The sequence below is a fragment of the Amia ocellicauda genome, chromosome 3 (genome assembly GCF_036373705.1).
Source record: "Amia ocellicauda isolate fAmiCal2 chromosome 3, fAmiCal2.hap1, whole genome shotgun sequence".
Taxonomy (NCBI): domain Eukaryota; kingdom Metazoa; phylum Chordata; class Actinopteri; order Amiiformes; family Amiidae; genus Amia; species Amia ocellicauda.
Genome location: NC_089852.1, coordinates 5119362 through 5136909, shown reverse-complemented (window position 1 = coordinate 5136909; position 17548 = coordinate 5119362). Strand labels below are relative to the sequence as shown.

Below are 17548 nucleotides of genomic sequence, written 5' to 3'. Positions count from 1 at the left end.
TTTTTTGTTTTTTAAATTTTTAAGGCATGATCTTTAATGATCAGAAATGTATGCATGCCTTACAGGTTATTCCTTATGACCAATAATGATCACTTTGTAGTAAGAGAGAGAGCATAGATTATGACAAGAGGACTTCAGATTGTAAAAATAGTCTGATATAAAGAGGAATTATAAGGACTGAGCCAACTGATTGTTGCTATCTGTCATTTTTAAACGTAAATGTATCAGATTTGTTCTAGAAATTGCTCAGACGGGAGGGAAACGGTCAACAGTCTGTCTGCTGTGAGCCTAATCTGACTTTGAATCAGGTCTGTGATCTGGGCTGGTTTCTGTGTGGACAGGGTCACAGTGTCAGCACAGTTGTGTTCGGCACACCGCGGTTTCTTGGAAATTAAGTTTGGGCCTTTGTTTTATATGTCGTCTTCTTGGATATTTGTGAAGTATTTGTTTAGTTTGGATATTTTATATTTTGTTTTATGAAGGATGCAAAATAGTTAGGGATATATATTTGTCATTTACCTACCTGAGTATCTAATTAATTGTACTTTAACAGAATTATACGTTTCTTAAACATAGCTCTGATGTTCAACTCTTTATACCACTCTACACAAAATCAAATTATTTGCTGTTGTGAAAGGAACTAAATTACTGACCTGTTCTAAATTAATTATGTAGAGTAGCCAGAGGCAGAATAAAGGTACATATATATGTACTATACCTTGTAGGATTACTTTATAGGATTTTAATGACTGGAAATCAGGGCAAAACAAATGACAGCTTTTTAGACTCACTATATTAGATTCTTGCATACAATACTCAATTTTCTCATGTGCCAATAACAAATCCTATTGAATAATACAAAGCAATCTTAGTAAATTCACTAACGGTTCAATTAATATCGCTGTGATCTGGATTTATTCGGGTTTTCTTTAGCTCCCTGATTGTTCTTATGTGTCCACAAATACCTTAATGTAAAATCCTAATTCTATATTCTAACAAGTTTGAGTTCTTACATCTTCATGATATTTTGGCTTAGTAGAAATATTCCAGTTAAATACGTCTAACATACTAATTCTATGCTCAAAGTTACCTGAGGATTAGCAAGGATTTCCCAGGTTCATTAAAGAGAAAACGTTTTTTTTTTAATACCAATCCATTCACTAGATTACTGGGCTTTGTAGAAGGAAGAGCCATGTTACATTTGCAGTTTTTCTGGTCTGTCTGTCTTATCAAGTACGACAGGTAACCATGTAAATACTAAATACATAAGTATCCTTTGATAAATAAAAGCTGTTTAACTAGAATGATTAGGAAAAGGCTGGAGAGCATCGAATTATAGTTCATGAATGGAGAGTGGTAGGAAGTATGCAAAGATAAATCTGCTACATCAGCTGATGTAATATATCATAACTGGCTCTGTTATATTCTGTGCCATCTACAATGTACATGGTAGTCTGTTCAAGCTTATTCAAAGTGAAACAAAGAGGCTGTGAAGTTATCTTCTTATTTTTGATTTGTAAAACAATTGTGACACATTGAACAATATTTTAATTGACAGGAAACGCCAAGCTGCATTTAAGGTTTTCAGGAAAAATATTGACTTGGTGCTCAATAGGCAGCTTTTAAGGGTGTCATGAAAATGATAAGCCAGATATGTGCATAAATGCTATTGCGAAGCTTGTTAAAATCAGGTGCTTTCTCTTCGGATTTCTTTTCCATACCTATGGTGTCAAAGGTAAAACTGTTCACAGCCGTCAGTGAGGTATGTTGCCCAGAGCTGTCCTGCTCAATGCGGCCCAGTTTTGATCTGTGTCTGAGGTTTCACAGTTATATAAGCTTCATTTCATATCAGACTTCATTTAATTCTGAACATTGGAGGTGAGTGTTGACAGCGTCACTGCGAAATCACAAACGTTAAAAATAAACAGTTATTGATGTTCAGAGCTCGGACGGGACAGGAGACACTGGCAACAGTCAATCATTCCTGATGTAACATGATTGTTATAATTAACAACTCAACAAGCTTTACAGCTCTACATCAGCATCCCATGTTGTCCAAATTAAATGTACAGTAGTGCTGCAGATATGTGATAAGTATGCACATATTGTGTCTTTAATGATCCATGCATGATTTTTTAATTTAATTTACATTATAAGTACAAGCCTGATTTAACCTATGATGGCCATGGTGGCAATTTTACAAAATATCTGCTATTATATATTTAGTGTGATGTTTGCTAAAGGACCCTCTGGACTTTGCTGTGACTGCTGTTTGCAGTTAAAATTTAGTAAATATCAAACATTTATAGTTTGAAAACATCAATACACCATCTGGGGGCTAAGATTGGGCATGGAGTTTTTGACACATAGTAGATAATTACTTACCTTTACAAAAAAAAAGAAGGAAACCAGATCTTTGAAATGTAAAATGGAAAGAGTGAATAAAAGCTTAACCTGAGCTGAAATGTCCAGTTATTAAATGAACAATGCAAATTATATAACAGTTGGAATTTTCCGTTTGTTTTTAAGAGTTAAGAATTAACTAAATTGACAAAGTACACTACATCATACTCAGTTGTGTTTGAATAAAGATTGAAGCATATTTGGCCGACAAATCAGTACATTTACAGACAAGTTAAGTTCTGTAAAAGCTTGGCCTTTCACATAATAACATTTGTTCAGTGGGTAGATATAAGATAGTTACTTTTATTTCCCTTCAAGGATGTTTTTCTACATTTGTTTTTCTATTTCTGCTGAGAGAGTCATTTATTAAACCATCAACCTCAACCACATTCTTTGAGGATTTCAGTGAATCAGCTGCTACACCATAGCTGTGAGGTTAATTATTGAAATAGTCTATATCTATATTATTGTGTTTTTACTGGTTATTCTTTTAACATTGTCTGTATATATATATATATATATATATATATATATATATATATAGTTATTGTTCTTAAAACAATATAAAACAGGCTCATTCTTCGTAGTAATAACTATTAAGCTAGGATATTAAATAATGAAATCTGGGGAAAATCTTTTAGCCTTAAGCAAAGACAGATGAGAATCATCAGGGCAAAGCTATATTCTGGTCCCTTGTATTAGTGGAAACTGAACTAATTCAATTAAGGCTATCGCTATATCTTTTGAAAAGGTTACTAATTCAATTACAGATGTCACAAATTCATTTAAAGAACTCTCTGTAATCCCTTTGCTTGGCTGTTTCTTCTAAATCAACTACAATTACAAACTTACAAACACCTATAAATAATTGATTGCTTCCACATTTTGTGAATCTCATCCATACTTATAATTAAATCCGTATCAATGTGTCTTGGTGCTCAACATTAAGATAGATTAATTTAAAAAGTTCATAAAAATGAAGAAACGTGTTAATGGTATATTGGTGAGTAATTACTCAAAATACATCGGTGTCATTAAAATATTCACATATTCTTGTCCAATTTTCTTGTCGGGGGTGGTGTGTGTGAAAGAGATGTAGGGCTTTGTTAAAACATAACTTTGATGCACCTGCTAATAAAAAACTACACACCTGCTTTTTTTAGTCAGTTTTATCAATTAATATTTTCAAAGTTATGTTCTCGTAAGCAGTTAATTATTTCAGCCCGTGGAGAGAGGGGTTAATGTTTAGAACGCCTGAGTTTTCAACAAAATGATCCCTCCCTCCTGTCCCTCTCCCTCGGTGTGTTATTTTTGCTTTGTTCCACGGTGATCCGTGCCGGGTTGACATGAGGTTGATCATTCTTAGGACTCCTTCACGGGTAATAGCTGCCAATCTTGATCAGCAGCCAGCTGCAAGTTTATGGTTGAAGATCTGCATTAATGTTGTAGTTTATTGCTCTCCTTGAACGGAAAGTCACCTAGTAAATCACTCGGGGACAGCTCTGCACCCTTGAATTGTTGGCTGACTTGGAAAGCTGGGATGCACAGCCCAGAAGACCCTTGACGCCCCAGTGCTAAGGAACTGTACATAGAAGATAGCCAAAAATTAAGTTTGTGGGAGGTTTAAAAGTAATTGACCTCACAATAAATCTCTTAAATATGTCTGGTATTGACCTACAGTGTTAGGTGTTTCTATGTATCTGCTCTGATTTCCTAAAAAGAGAAGTTATTGATTGACATACTCTAAACCTCATTTGTTTTTCTCCTGATATATAGCTGGAGTCCCGTACATCAGTCATTCAACTAACATTTCTCTAGCAATCTGTAATACATGTTCCTGCAGATTAGTTTACAGCATTGTAGTGGTGTTTGCAGTTTTTGTTTTCTGGTCATTTTCAGACTTTTTGAATTGCCGACACAGAAGTTGTAACTGATCTGCAAAGTGAGGAAATACTGTGGTAAATAGCTTTGAGAGATATATTTCCATACCATCCACTCCCTTCGAAATCTTGGAAACATTAACAATGGTACACCTGACCTTAAATTTAACATTACATGAAAAGTAGGATTTTCTAAATCAAATGAGAATCGTTGTGGTGTGTACTCTGAAGTGTAATAGTCAATATATTTATGATTAATACACCAGGCATAATAAAATGCATATTCATTATAGTTGGAAGGAAAATACTCAGATGGGATTAATCAATTAAAGAATGTTTTACCGGTTCTTTTTATTGCATTCAGCATCCTGATATTGCTTTAGTTTTTTATGTGCTTGCAAGGTAATAAAAGCTGCCCATGATTTGACTTACCTCGGTTTCTTGTACATGCTTTTCCCTGTCAAATGGATAAGCAGTTGATGCATTTGTTATTTAACTGCACATTTTGCTGTTTGTAAACATTTCCAGAGTCATTTTTATTCTCCTAAATACCGTGGTAATGCCTCTAATGCATCTTGTGCTGGGATTTCCTCTAATTAAATGTGAATATATAAATCAAGGCTTTTATATGAACATCTAAGGACATTAGTGCATAAAAATGTTGAGGGTGATAAAGTACCATTATGTCCATCAAGGTTTGTCCTCTGGAAAAGGACAGTTAGAGAGGATGTTGCTCATCTACAAACTTCCTGAGATTAAAAAATAATAATATTAGCTCTATAAAGAGCTAACATGGAGCACAACTATTTAACAACTAGCCTTAGATCTGTGATAATGAAGCTTCAGTAGGTGGTTTGAATTTTGAAAATCTACAAAATTTAAAAAATTGGAGGTTTACCATCTTTACTGTTTCAAGGAATAGTTTAATATATTGGCAGATAGAGATCATCTACCAGGGCTTACCTTACATTTGTTGGATTAAATCAGTATTTGTAGAGGGGGGGGGGTGGCTGATATGATATCTTCATTTTTGAGATGGACAGGAAATCTCTCTGATCTGGACAACTGAAATGTACTGTATTTGCTCCCCCCTGCCTCTTTCTTTCCTACCCCCCTCTCAAAGGCCCTGCATGTTTTTTCCTTCCTCTCTTTGCTGCTTAATTAGTATTCTGTGCGGTGCGCTCCTCAGCTGGCCCCTGTCGCGCAGGTGACAATCGATGACTCACAGCGTTAGGATGAGGTAAAGGCAGCACTGCAGACACCGGCGCACACAGCGAGCCGAGATGGACTCTGGACTGATGGCTCTGGCTTAGGGGTTAATAGTTTGATAACATCCTGCAATACTCCGCATTTATGCACTGAATATCAATGTCGTATTCCAGTTTGTTTTTTTACTTGACCCTTCTGCTGCCCTTCACGGCGTTTTAAATTACACTTCTGATCATTTAACAACTTGGTGAGAATATATGGATGAAAATATACAATGTAATTGTAAAATTGTAGTATAAAGCAATAGGTTATGACAGACCATAGACAAGTTGCATTAGGACTTTGTTAACAGTCCCTGGTAGCATTGGAAACTTTTTGGTTTAAAGCTGGACTGATACCAAACCCTGTGGAAGATCAAGCCAAAATGTAGCAAATGTTGGTAATATTGAAAAAAAGAAAACACATATATATATATATATATATATATATATATATATATATATATATATATATATATATATATATATATCTTTGGGAGGATTTGAGTCTAATGAGAATGTAATAACCATCTGCAATCAGTGTTCATGTCTTAATGAGCCTTATGCATATTTATTTTAGAACAAGTGCCATTTCATTTTCCAGTGCAACTGCACATTTATTTATTTAATTTCCCGTACTTGATTTTGGTGCACTGCAGCCTTTGATTCTAAAGCAGATGCATTGATATTCAGGGACTGGCTTAGCATCTGATCAGTACTCCCACTATTTCTGAAAGTACACAGTTACAGTTCCTTGTCTATAACAGATAATTGCAACATATGGCTGCCTCAGTCACTCAGTCATCAGGATTTTATTTGGATTACTACGAATTTGAAATAAATGTATTCTGGTTAGTCGAAAAATAAGTTTCCACTGCGTTTCTAAATACTCAGTAGACTTGCTTTCAGTCCCAAAGCATCCCTGTTTGGTGAGAATAGCTCAGCAGTGCAGTAATAGCCCAGCATGAATGTATGCACCAGTAGGGCACTCCTGTCCCAAGTTGCTGTTTGGGTAATGGGCCGGTTGGGTACGTTCATACTTCAGTAACCAAGCTTTGCCACTGCAATGAAGACACTAATGGAGAACCCAAACGAACAGGTAAACATTTTGCAAATTCACCACACAAGATGTCATTATAGGCTTAATAGTTTCATATATTACAATTCAAATATTGGTACCTAATATATATTTACCAAAACTCCACACAATACATTTACCAGTGCATTCAAAATATCAAAGTGAAACACGTTCATTTATATCGCTTCAGACTTGCAAACTTGTGTGAAGATTTTCCCTTCAGAATAAAATATATTTTTGTAACGTGTCGACCTGATCTATACATTTTTCCAGACTCCATCCACCGATTTATCTCTGGGGAGGGAATGGTGCCTTGGATTGGCCTTCCTTGTAAAATGTCACAGATGGATGTTGACAGCGCTTGTCCTTGAAGGTCCCTCACGTTTTCTGATTAAGTGGTGTCTTCCTGGTGGTTTGCCATTTTCCCTGTCCCGTCATTGTTCCAGAGGGATGCATTTAAACTGGAAGCATATATATATACATATATATATATACATATACACATATATATATATACACATATACATATATATATATATATATATATATACATATATACATATATATATATATATATATATATATATATATATATATATATATATATATATATAATAGTTTGTTCCACTACCTCCCTTATTTTAGACTTTTCTTCCTGCGTTGATTGCTTGGTTTCTGTCTACTACATCCTAGATGTTTAGCTTGCTCTGTGCTGCATGGATATCACCAAAAGTCATACCTAGGATTCCTGTATTTCTGCAGTGGCCCACGCTCCCCCCATCTCCCTCTCTCACCCCCCTGCTGCTTTGCTGACATGGTACAGGCTGCAAAGGGACTCCAGTAATGTAGCTCCGCTTATCAAACCCTTACAGATGCTGAACAGTGATTACTCTGCTGTGTAATTGAAATCATTTTGGATTTGAGATGATATCTTAGCCAAGTAAGTAATGATGCTCCCTGCATGAAATTAAATACAAAAAAATATGTTTTTTAATGTGTTTTTTTACCCCCATTTTTAATTAAACAGTAAGCACAGATAGAATATAAAGAAATAGCACAGTGCACTTGCCTTGCTTGCTTTTTTGCTGAGAGAATGGGCTTTTCTGACTCACGGAGGACAGCAGCAGACGAGGGATAGATGCTGGGGAGGATGTCGCCTGGGCACGGGGATGCATTAGGTTTCAGACCATGTCAGTTGTGCCTCTCTGAGGATAATTCTCTCACACAATATTGTACAGAGTAGTGTCTCAGATTGTGAGCAACTAACAGGCTGCTTCTGTGTTGTATTGTCAGGTGGCAGATGTAAAGAGAAATGTTTTCTTTTAATTTTGTGTTGCTGAAATTATAGCTTGATGGGATTATAGCATCACCTCTCCTCTTTGTTTTTTTTTTGCTATCCCACTGGACCTGCCTCTATCAGAATGTAATTTGTTCACAAGTGGCCAAGGGACTGTGCACTGTGCGATTTCTTATTGTCAAACGTGTTTAGTATTTAGGGGCATGCTGTGAGAGAGAAAGTTCTCCTCAGGACTCATTCTGTTTTTTAGTAGAAGAAGAAATTGATTCTTTTTCCACAGGGATGGACATGACCTCTGGCTCGGTAGTTTCAATGCGTCAAGTGGGCTGTGGGAGAGCATCTGCGAATCGGAGGGTAAGGAGGAGATCTTTCTTCCAAAGATATAAAGCATTGATTCTGACATTCATGTCAATGTAACTTGTTTTCCCAGATTATCATCACAAATGAATAATGACTGAAAAAAGCATCTGTGTTGTGTATCAGAGCTGAAGACTTTGTATTAAACTCTAATGTATTGGAGGAGGGTTTATTATGTTATATTTCATTGTCTTTGTAGGGAAACAGAAGCTTTTAATACAATGTGATCTCCGGTATATTTCTTAAAAAAAGAGAAACAAACATAGCATTGACTTATTAATAAGCTTAGAGGGAGCAACTCTGAAATTATCAGTGGTTTTGTAAGGTATCGTGGAAAGATGTCTTTCCTCCTTCTGAAATGGTAAGAAAATAGTTTTAAAGCTACATCTCGTTCACACGTTATTTCTGAAAAATAAATGCAATTTGATAACATTGAAATATTATGATTGCTAATTGATTGAGTTACAGACGCAGCTAAGTTGTTTCCCAGTTCAGGGCTGTTTAAAAAGCGTTCTGATTTGTGGCCAGCCCTCAATCTGCTTTGAGGACGTTAATCTAGTGGCTTCAAGTGGTTTGCACAGATTTAGCTGAATTCCCTTTTGGTGTCATTTGCTAACCAAAGAGGTCATCACCTTGTTTACTTTGGGGACACGCAGAAGAAACCCACATTGGTTATCTGCTGATTATCTGCAAGGTAGGTTAATTGTTATCTGTGGCTGAACGATTTGTTAGAATAATGTGCTATGGAGTTTCTTTTACAGTACTCCTCTGCATTTACTGTAGCTTTCATGTGGCGCATGCTTAATTGATTCTGCAGTTGTAGTTTTGATATGAAGTACAGCCTATAGCGCACTATATACTACTCTCTACCTTATAGAATGGCCAATGGTGAATATATAACATTTGTTGCTCCCTTGTCATTATATATAATGCGCAGAAAAATGAGAAGAGTTAAAAGTGACATGGCTTTGTACACCTTGCCCTTTCCTCAAGGTATATTTAGAAAAATCCTCTCTTGCTTTCTCATTCCGTTCTCCTCTCATTGTTTAGCTTTTGATTGAGTATATGAATCATCACCAAAAGGGGGAAAAACACAATATATGTATGCCTTGTGGTTTTGTCAGACCCACAGTGCTATCAAAGACAGCAGGAGTCGAGAGACTTGGTGGATGTCATAAATTACAATGCAGCATCACAGTCCTGTGTTTGTCTACTGGCATGAAATGAAACAACCTTTCCCTTTGAAAGAGCTAATAACATTTGGGTTTTAAATTGAGTTTCTTAAAATCTGAATTCTAGGAGAAGAGATATAATAATGTATTATCTGTGCCTGCTTCCTAACGTTTTCATGTAAGAAAGAAAAAAAACACTCTCTATGATGATCATTAATAAGGGGATTAGTGGGTGGGGTATTTCACCCGTCCTGTTAATAGTCAGCTGGGTTAATGGGGGGAGCCAGGCTCAAAGGTGCGATCAGAGGGGCACAGAGACGGGGTGGAGAGTGGGAATGCTATGTATGCTCGATCATATTCTCGAGGCTTACCCTGAATGTTAAAAGGAATTAAAAAGTCTTTCCTGTGGAAGTGCCACTGAAGACGTACTGTGTTACATCACACGTGTGGAGCAAACTGAGCATGTTAAATCACCCCCCATCCCCAAATATAACACAGTCTCTCTCTCTCTTAATGTGCAGTATAGACGTTCTTCAGTATATGATGTACTTCTAAGTATATATGTATGAATGTATGTGTATATATATATATATATATATATATATATATATATATATATGTGTGTGTGTGTGTATAATTTATGTCTGTCTGTATAACCATCTTTCTTTTTTTATTTTTTGACTCGAGAAGTAGATCACACACGTATGGTAATGCATACATTAAACGTACATGTACAGCACAGTATTGCTCAATATCACCACATGGAGCAAGCTGAGCATATATAGGGAAAACATATTCACACATGCACGCACAAAGACACACACACACACACACACACATATATATAAAGACTGACTCTGAGATGTATAAAGGAAACATCTTCTGCATCGTATTTTACCTTCCCTGTAAACTAAAGTATGTTTTTGTCAAAGCACGATAATGAGAACACCCACATAATGACACAAAGCACTCGGGCTGCCGGGGCCCGTGTTTCAGCAAAGGTGGAGTGCACTTTGTATTTAATTAACTTATTTGTATGAAAGTATATGCATGGCTGTAATTAGGCCTGGCAGTGATTCAGAGCTGAGAAGAGCGGTTTGTGGAGAGTGAAAGTCAGGCATGCTCTTAGGACCATCAAATGATTTTATCATATATACACTCAAGAATGGGGTGAATTCTCTATGTATTTATGTATTGACATATTATATGGACCACTTTTGGCAAAAAACGTAATATACACACACACAACACACACACACACAAGCACACACACACATGCATACATACACAACATATTATTATTAATATTTACATTACTTGCTGGGTGACTAGAAAATAATAAGAAACCTCTTTTACATTTAGATACATTAACAGATTGCCATTCATGCTTTTTATTTGTTTTTTCCCGAGTAGCACACTGTGCTGTGCTGATAAGAAACAGCCTGCTGTAAATATTTAGATACAGCGAAGCAGAAAAACAAAATACACTACAGTTGTATTTGCCAATAATTACACCTTTCATCAAACTGCTAACTTGTTACTTCTTCAATATTGTGAAAATCCATCAAATGTTTTAGAATAATATACACTCATTGATATAATTGAATGTGTTATTATGTTGGGTGGTGATTAAAACATTTTTTCTATGTGGTTTGTATCACAAAAGCAATTATAGTTGTTTAAATTGTTACACATCTGCTTTACATCCTTCACACAATTTAGCCATTGATATGGTAGTTACTTTACCACATCTTTTCCATTTAATATGAATGTCATTCAGAAAGCTACAAATAGCCATCTTCGTATAATTATAATTTAATTGATTCATCATTTGCTTTCTAAACTGGTTCCTGAAACCGGTCCCCCATGATTAACTTTATTGACACCTGTTTTAAGCACACCATACATGTGCACCATTCTTACCTAATTGAGAACAAAAAACGTTTATATATTTTTTTTTGACCAGGTCATGTGAGCCAATATTGTATTTTTGTAGCTGCAGTGACTCCTACCAACCAAACACGCCTCGACTTGACCAACTCAAAACTCTTACCTACCTGTGAATCACAACGTACACACTTGTACCCTATCGTGATTTTATTTTTAAGTAGTAGAAAGTGGCTTCTGACAATAAATTAAGTTTGCAACAAATTCACAGGGGAGTCAAAGTTTTGATGTGGTCCAGGCCTTGGAGCCAGTTCAGAAATGAGCTACATTTTCAACATTGTAGGACAGAGAGGTCTATATGTGGTGTCATACTTTTTAGATTTTTTGAATGTATTATATCATTTACATTTTGAAATATAAAACCGCAAGAAGATATGAACACATTCCCTTGTGACATGTATTTCACCCCTTACGGGGTTGAACACCACATTTGATTTGCTACCAGGACTGTGCATTTAAATCAGTCAGTGCATTGCGTAAAGTGTGTAATGAAGTGGAATAGGGATAGAATAGATAAAATATGCCTCCTTTTGCTTCCATGCGTCTCTTACATGAGAGTGTCAGGTTGTGCATGTGGGAGTGAGTGGGTTTAGCGAATACTGGCAAATACTTGATCTCACAGATGTTTTATTGATTACAGAGTAGGAATCCCTATACTGTTAAAACTCCTGAAGTAAAAGTACTTGGATTTCTTCAGAGTGTTTTGCAATATTAACACCAAGAAAAGTGGTGTATTTTTAGTTATAAGAAAGATACATATGTTTCTGGTTTAGTATGGTTTCAAGCTAGTTTTTATGTGGTACAAACGTTGACATTTATGATCCAAAGCACAGCTGTAGATTTTTCCATTTCATTTGTGTTTTTATATGTTTATGGTACAACAGGCTCTGATTTAAATATCACAATCTATTATTTATCTGAACAGCTTGATATCGCCTCACCTGACTGTAGCTGTGTTCCCCAGCATCTATGCCGTAGTCGGGGGGTACAGAGATTTTACACCAGTGACCAAGAGCATATGTTAAAACGATTATCTTCACAAAGCTGGAACAGATTTACGGTAGTTTGCTATATCGATGTTAAACAGAGAATTAAAAAAACAACACACTTCAATATATTAAGTTCTCAATATGTGTTTATACAAAGAGGTAAAATGGTATCTCATTGATCTTATTGAGATGGCAGAACAGCAGCACTATCAGTGGACTCGGCCCAACTCAGGCTGCTTTAAATTGTTATATATGGATGGATGAATGGATGGGTGGCTGTGCATCAAATGGCTGAGTTCCACTGAGAGAAGTGAAGCCAGGAAAGACACCCGGAGAGCAAAGCTCAGGAGATCTGCTGGCTTCACTTCTTCAGATAGGACACTACCTTGTTTGTAGATTGTCTGCCCACCTGCTTTCTACTTTAATGCAAGAAAATCAAACTAAAAAAAACCTGGAGATCTAGTGCATCACAACTGTAGTTGAGTGTCAGTGAAATAACACAAAGCAAATGTGAAATATTAACACATGGGAAGCATCTGAAAGTTTTCAGCAGTGCATTTTTTAACTTGTTTAAAATCAGATTCCCTTTTGTCTACCTTTGTTTATCCCAAGCTGCCAGTCTTGTCCTTCTGTGGCACCGTGTTGACAGTGACAGCAGACTGCCAGAGATGCCAAAGTGTTTAAATTGTAATATGTCAAGCCGATATCAGAGCCATACATAGCTGTTAAATTTGACCTGCCCCCCATGCATAATGGTTTTAGTCATCAATATCAAATCTAGCTACTGACCATAAGCATATTATTGATTGTATTAAAATGAATACATCATCTACATATCTAATCATAGAACATTATCACACAGTAGTGGTATTTAAATGTTGAAAGGCAAGAATCTGCCAGTGAAGCTTGTATATGTCACATTAAATAGACAAATAGCCACTTTGAGAATTCCTTTGTTGAAAATGCTACAATTAATTAAGGACAAAGGATTTTCAAGCATTTAACACCAAAGTGCAGAGGTGAAAATGTTCTAAAATGTTATATCAGGAACGGTTTTATTCACAGTGTACAATGCACAGTACTGTTCAGTTGTTCCTGGGAGCATAATTAACGTGTTTCAGCTTGAATTATGGCTTCCTTCATTAGCCATTCGACTGCACCTACAAGTTGCCTCAGAGCAGACGTCCCTCAAGGGTAACCTCTCACAGCCCAAACAATGTGCCATGTTCCTACCTACTAGAACATGGCAAAACTAATCTGTCGGCTGCAGTCGTTTATGATTTTTACAGGTGGAGACTTACTTACCGTATAATTATTGTGCTTTCGACGACTCACTCATTGGTGATTGGCAGAATTTAGCAGACCCCCCCCCAAGCCTACAGTGAAAGGTAGAATCCATCAAAAACCAGCTTCAAAAATTAATCACAGTGACATTTGGCTTTACTAAAACCCTTATCTTCATGAACGGGTGTTAAAAATATCATGATTGATGTCAAGAACAAGCAGTTAAAGGCTATTTCCACATTGTCACTGTCAACAAACTGTGGCTGTCACTTTTTCCACAGATGATGGGCATCTTGGCTTGAAGGGACAGTCCACATTTTACTCCATATTCTCCAATTCAGGGTAGACATAAAATACTGTCCCCTGGTTCCCCCAGAGATGAGACCTAAATTTGGATTTCAAGCCTTTTAAATGGGAAAGCAGTGGAAAATGTGAGGATCTAGTGATAACATGAATGGTGTAAATGCTATTATGTAGCATAGATCCTATTTGAGTCACCCTATGCTGCTGTTCTTAGATCTATGATTGATAGTTTCTGGGAAAAATGTATTGTTGAAAATGAATGGATCTTAGGTGGAAATAAAATAACACTATAGCAGAAGAAAGTAGATGCAGGCCATGTTAAATCTCAATACATTTACTTGTATGTCTGTCACTGGGTAAACGGCATGGATTTGAGGAATCTGTAGTATCTTTCTGAGAGCAGTAGCATTTATGATCACATAAAGTGATGTGTCTTGAAAAGCTTAGTTGATTAATCCTGCATGAATTTCCATGCTCAGTGATTCACAACGTTTATTTAACATTGTTTGTAAACTACAACCCTGCTGTTTCTTTGATACGCTGCAAACCTGCTTCTGGAGAGCATGAAGTTTATGATGCAGAAAATGTATCATCATGTCCTTGACATTTCCTGGAGCTTCATAATTTCTTCCCAAGGAGATCTGAAAACTTGTTTTTCTTTATATTTTCAATGACAAACTGCTTTGTATTACATATACATTTAACTGTGGTATGCACACATACAGTACAATAACAGTATATATAAGATTCACAATTTTATATAATAATACATATACAGTGCTGTGCTCCATACACGGAGATGTGCTATATTTAAATGAGCTTTCATATATTATACAGCTGCTAGGAAACTGCACATTTAACATGGAGTACATGGACGTGCAGAAGGCTGACATTGCATTGCAAGTTTGCACGCTACATGTGACCGCATGTGCCAGGTCCCAGATAACACGTAGTACTGCTGCCCTCAAGTAAAAAGTATAATTAGTAATTTACAAAATAAAATCTCGATTGCGCAGCTGCACGTTGCAACATATGTCATACGTTTGTTTCAATTTGATTGACAGATTTATAAATACTATGAAACCATGTCTGCTCAAGCCTTTGTTTCCTATTTCTTCAAAAGTTGCACTTTTCCACGCAGGTTCTGCTTTGTATTAATGTAGCAAGGATGTGACCACTCCTGCGCCACTGTTGTGGGTAAAAAGAGCCGTGGGGAGCTTGATTCACACCATGAAATCATGTAGGCCTATATTTTAATATCAGGAAATTCAGCAGTGCCAGAGTGATTTGATTTAAAACTGCCAATGCTTCTGCAAAAGATTTAAATGTATAACCCAAACACGATCACACAAACATCAGCGTATTTTTTAATGTAATGTTTCTTATGAAAGGATGCGAATTATCATCTATTTCTGCCGTATTGTGGGCTTGCATTTTTGGATGCTCTTCTCTCCCTCCTACTTATTCAGAGGCACAAGTGTATGCACTGTCAGATTCCTCTCCCATTTCACTTCAGATCTTTCTCCTCAGCACGGCTGTGTGCTGAATATAATTAGAGCGACCGATCCCCAATGTTGTTGTTTCTTTCTCTCTGATTTGGAGCTCTTAAAGGGCAGCACTTGTTTCTTCCTACCAAATGACCTTGCAGAGTTAGCAGAGAGTGGTGTGCAATTCTTTGTATTCAGACCGGATTTTCATTTTCATATTTTGCACAGCATTATCACCCATAAGTAAGAAAGTACCCTTTAATACATCACAAAATGCTGTTTTAATTAAAAGGATTGCTCCACATATTAATAATACTTAAAATGAGGCTTCAAGACCGTCTGAGTACAATATAGGAAACCCCGGTGACGATTTGCCTACTGTACAGTTTGTAAGCCTTTATATGGAGAGTGAAGAAAATAGTATTTTAGGCTGGATGAGTGTTCAGCAGCCCGTATCCTGCTGTACAGATTGCAGTGTGTAATAGCAAGCAGTTGAACAGCATTTCACACACATGACATTCATAGACTAGAAAACGGTGATTCTGCTACAATCAATAGACCTTCAATCACAAACATATAATGAGAAAAAATCAGGAATTTTGACCAGAATATTGTATTTTTAAGATTTGTGCTCTGGTTCTAAATATGGAAAATACAATTACATTCTCTGGTTCATTCTGTGATTAATTCATCCTTTGCGCCAGAGAATATCCATGTGGGTTATTGATGCATTTGTAGTTTTTGGAGGCTCTCTTCTTTGATGTTTCTTCCAGTCATCTTATTGTGTAAAAATTAATTCTGTACAGTGTATGGTGTGTCTTCATTTCCAACCTATACACTAGCCGAGTATTAAAGTATTATGGGAGCCAGATGTTTAATTCTGTATTGTTATGTGACAGATGTTGAGCTTCTGAATAAAATGATATAAGAAAGTGACAGATTGTTAACAAAAGCGGCACATATTATACAACCTCAGACAACCGTGTGGAAGTAGCCTATTTGCATATTTTCAGGTGATACAGTGATGTGTCTACATAATTTTCAAAATGTTAAAATGACCGTCTTTCTTTTTACAAACTTTAAATAATTTAAGTGTTATTATTAATTCTTATCTCCTAACCTCTTTCATAGCTTGTCATTCTGATATTTCTTTATCCGACAACAGACAGTTAAGATGATTTATGTATAATCCTGCTGATTTTGTCTCTGTCAAAACAATGTGACATCCATCCTTGGTACAAGCATGTCTCCATGTCATTGTTTGAGTGAAAAGGCATACCCCTACTACTGCTTTTATCTATTGGGATTATGCATGATATCTTCAAGCTGTGCCATATATTGGGATCAAAGCGCAACCTAATCAAAGGGATTATTATTATTTTTATTTTCCCTTAAGGTTGTCTCTGGGGTCACAGGATTTATGGGCAAAATCCTGGTAGTTCTTTTATTTTTTTCTCTGTCTTGCCGAACAAAGGTTATGAGTAGGGTTTTTATGCAATGCAGAAGCTGTGTCATATAGATATGTAATGACATCAGATCCCACCAGGCAGATTTGTATACATTAAGAGTGGTTAAATAAATGAAAGTGTCCCCTCGATTGGTGACATAATTTTCAAAAACATCACTGTGTCCGGAGCATTGGATTCTTTGGATGGATGGGGTCATAGAATCCATTGGATTTATTTATTGCGATTTATTCAATCTTTACAGCCTCCAGGAGGCACACGCAAAACCAATTCCCAAATCAATGTAATAAAACTGGTTGGCGATTTTCATCTCGAAACATCAACACGGGGATACATATCATTTTGTAAGTCCTTATAGCTACCGTGCTTTAAGTAGAAATGCACGTGCAGTGTCAGTCCACGATAAGGGAGAATCCTGTTCTCCAGAAGCGGCTGATGCTGTTTTTCTCTCCCCGTGAACTTTCCTGCCAACGCCTCACTCTGGCTTTATTTGAGTGCCATGGCTGTGCTCGGGGTCCGTGCTCCTTGACTAACCCCCGATCGTAGGTGCGGTGACGGCCTGACACTCTTATGAGATAAAGCGCCGTGTGTTTTATTGCCTCTTCTGGGTGACCTTTTCCAGCGAGCTCTCCCTGGAC

General features: G+C 36.6%; 1 protein-coding gene across 8 annotated transcripts in view; it reads left to right on the top strand.

The window, feature by feature from the left end:
• Positions 1 to 17548, top strand: part of atp2b2 (ATPase plasma membrane Ca2+ transporting 2) — a 120613-nt gene that overhangs the window by 16551 nt on the left and 86514 nt on the right. For 7 of the 8 annotated variants that reach the window (XM_066697843.1, XM_066697840.1, XM_066697836.1 and 4 more), the window contains exons 1-2: positions 7442 to 7548; positions 8186 to 8259. The exons of the other annotated variant lie outside the window; for it this stretch is intronic. The gene's annotated coding sequence lies outside the window, so the exon portion shown is untranslated. Of the gene's footprint in view, positions 1 to 7441; positions 7549 to 8185; positions 8260 to 17548 lie in introns of those variants that run through there. 8 annotated transcript variants of the gene reach the window in all.